This window comes from Sturnira hondurensis, unplaced genomic scaffold, assembly GCF_014824575.4.
Source record: "Sturnira hondurensis isolate 20B ecotype Veracruz unplaced genomic scaffold, ASM1482457v3 Scaffold0006413, whole genome shotgun sequence".
In the NCBI taxonomy this organism is placed as follows: domain Eukaryota; kingdom Metazoa; phylum Chordata; class Mammalia; order Chiroptera; family Phyllostomidae; genus Sturnira; species Sturnira hondurensis.
Window position 1 is genome coordinate 59,251,188 of NW_028079044.1, and position 3,068 is coordinate 59,254,255.

Genomic DNA, 3,068 nt, shown 5'->3' on the forward strand with positions numbered 1-3,068 from the left:
CTGGGACAGGCCTGACGGCTCAGGGTGCAAGCAAGCTGGAATATTTTTTCAGAGTGGACTGTTGGATTCCTATGTGAGTTTAGAGGTAAGTACATGTTTTTAAAACTTATTGCTATAGAACAAATAAACCTAAAATGAAGTTTCTATTCAAACAAACCTGACATCACCAAGAAACTGAGGATCTTGGGCATCCTTCCAAAAATGGTAGTACTTTGACAGACAACCAGATGCACTTTACCCTCGAAGTTAATTTAGTGACTGTGCTTCCAGAAACAATATAAGAGGGCTTTTTTTTTGCTTTGAAATTGAACCTCAGTATTTCAAGTGCAGTTGTTATAGAAGGGATCATTCTGATAAATAGAAGATAATTAACCTTTCAGGGTATTTATTCATTTATTCATTCAAAAATATTAAACAGTGCTATTCATTGATAATATATATACACAACTTAGTCATTCACAAATGCTAGAGAGAAATTTGTCTATTCCTTTCATTATTAACTTACTTATTCAATCATTTGGGGTCTTCATATGGGCTCCTTGATCTTTATTTTATACTTTGGTTTTAACCCTATACTTCTTTTTTTTTAACTTTTTAAAGTTTATTTTATTTTAATTTTTCTCCCCAATGTTCCCCCATTCGCAATACAGAGAAGGCCAAGGGCCTGGGCCGAGGTGTGTACGGGGTGGGTTTGCCCCGCCTCCTTTTTCTGCACAGGCCATGTGAGAACACAGCCCATGGCAAGCACCAGGAGGCCTGGCCCTTCACTTCTTTGATCATTTTGTTGTCTTCATTATTTCAGCTTTGGCCATTGGGAGCTTTTTCACTTGGGTCCCGGGTCCCATCAGCACCCCCATCCGTGTGTGTGTGTGTGTGTGTGTGTGTAGACTTCTTTGCTTTCTGGCATCACACAATGCTGCCAGCTCACTTTGAATATTCCTGCTCCAGCCCCAGAATCAGCCACTTTTCTCCAAGAAGCCTTGATTACTGTTATTGATGAATGATGGTAGGAATAAAACTCTGGGCCTTAGATGTGCATGTTCAATGGGATTGTCATTACTTCTATGCCCTCCCGGCTCAGAGAGCAAGGAAATACATATGTGTATATCAATCCACTTATATAAACTTATCTATGAATATTTACCTCATTATCTGTAACTCTACTCCGCTGAAAGTGAGTTTACACTCGTGTCTCCATCTCTGATCCACTGCCACAGGGATTATCCTCTCCTTTGCTTATGAGCTGCCTCCCACTCCAACATCGAGGAATTGCTTCCCAGCATCTAACATCCAGTTTCCCAATTGTCCAGTTCCAGCATCAGCAATGTTAACCTGTACCTTCATGGCAAACATTGTCATCAGCTGTAGCATAGTTTTCTCATGTAGTTTCTTTTGCTTTTTTTTTCACAGTCTCTACTCTTTTCCAAAGTTAACTAGGGTAGCATCTTTCACCTGGTGCCCTTCAATGAGGTAGTTTTATACTCTTGAAATAAAATTAGATTTTTTTTTGTGACAGTTGGCATTTCCTGCTGGAACTAAGGTTCCTGAACCAACCATTTCCAAAATGTTTAAAAGTCATGCAAAAATCAAGACATATTCTTTGTGCTGTAAATGTTGAAATTTTCTATTCCAGGATCCCATCCAGCTTTGCTAAAGGTGCTGTTTTTTAAAAAGTCTCTTCCCGTTTGTGAGGGTACCTCAGTCTTTCTTTGTTTTTTTATGATAAGGGAAGTATTAATGGTTCATGCTGGATAAGGGGAGCGTGACACAACCCGCCCCCCCAAAACACTGTGATTTCAACTACCCAAAGAGAGATGTGACCAGAAAAAATATCAGAGAACACTCTGCTTAGCTTACCAGTCACTAAGGGATTCTAGGTCATTATTTCCCTGACACTTGCCCCACCATTTAAAAGTATATTTTCCATAATGGTCACCCAATATATAGAACAAGGGGTAAAGACACTGAACATAAAACAATAAATTCTCTGGGGCAGAATTTTCCTGCGTCAAAGGGCCTGCTCTCTCGTTGGATCTGAGTACATGGTACCTCATCAGGTTGTCAGTGTGAACATAGTCCCTGCCTCTTAGTTCTAACACAGCTCATGTTTGCCCACTCTTCTTCCCCCCCCCAACCCCCGCTCAACATCTAAATAGACTGAGTTTGCAGGAAGTACTCAGGTATGAGTGGTTTCCAGGCACAAGGCCACCAGTGTCCCAGATGGAGTATCAGGAATACAATTGTTCCAGGAGAAGACAGACACTTGAGGATCCACCATGTCTGAAGGAAAGAAGAGCCATCATTGAGGACAGGACCTCACTTTCCCCATTTCAGGGGCCCACAGTGGGCTCACAGAATAGACTGAGAGGACATCTTCACTGCAGTCACTGTCTGTTCGGGAGGTACTTGGACTTGGAGACTGATGTCCCTGAGCAGAGATGTAGGATATCACGTTCTGGGCTGACTCTTCATATTGGCTATTTTGGTCACCTCTAGCTTGCTGGCAAAATGAATGAGAGCAAGGTCCTAAAAAGGAAGAGCCCCTTATCTTTGCAGATGGAATGGAAGAGGGTCTCTGGCCAGAGGGGTCCCTGCACTTCACAGCTGGGGTTACAAAGGGTGATGGCTGTTCCCATTAAGAACCACCTGTCCTTTTGAGCCTGAGTGGAGATCCAAACCCTTGGTTTACCTTCGTCTGGTAGCAACTGCCATTTATTGAGCACCTACTACATTCTTTACTTCAATGTATATTCCTGACAAATAAGGAATATAAATCCATTTCACCCACAAGGATTTGAGACTCTTATAGGCTATGGAACCTTGAACTATGTAACCCGAGATTCCATTTCCTCCTCCATATGCTGAGAATTCCAATCCCTGCCTCCTATGGCTGTTCAGATTAAATGAACCGCGTGGAAAAAGCACTGAACATGCGTTATCAAATCCAGTAGGTACTTTAGTGCCTGGACTTCTCAGTCAGGCTCCTTCTACGATGCTTTGTCTGAGTGTGATCTGGCTTGGATTTTTTAATTTAAGCCCAGAAACCCAAGAACCTGCCAGGGACAGAA

At 42.1% G+C, this 3,068-nt stretch overlaps 1 non-coding gene across 1 annotated transcript; it reads right to left on the reverse strand.

The window, feature by feature from the left end:
• Positions 1–625: 625 nt before the first annotated feature.
• LOC118989024 (small nucleolar RNA SNORA51) lies at positions 626–757 on the reverse strand. The gene has a single exon (XR_005066922.1). It is a non-coding gene; the product is annotated as a small nucleolar RNA SNORA51 (small nucleolar RNA).
• Positions 758–3,068: the final 2,311 nt, after the last annotated feature.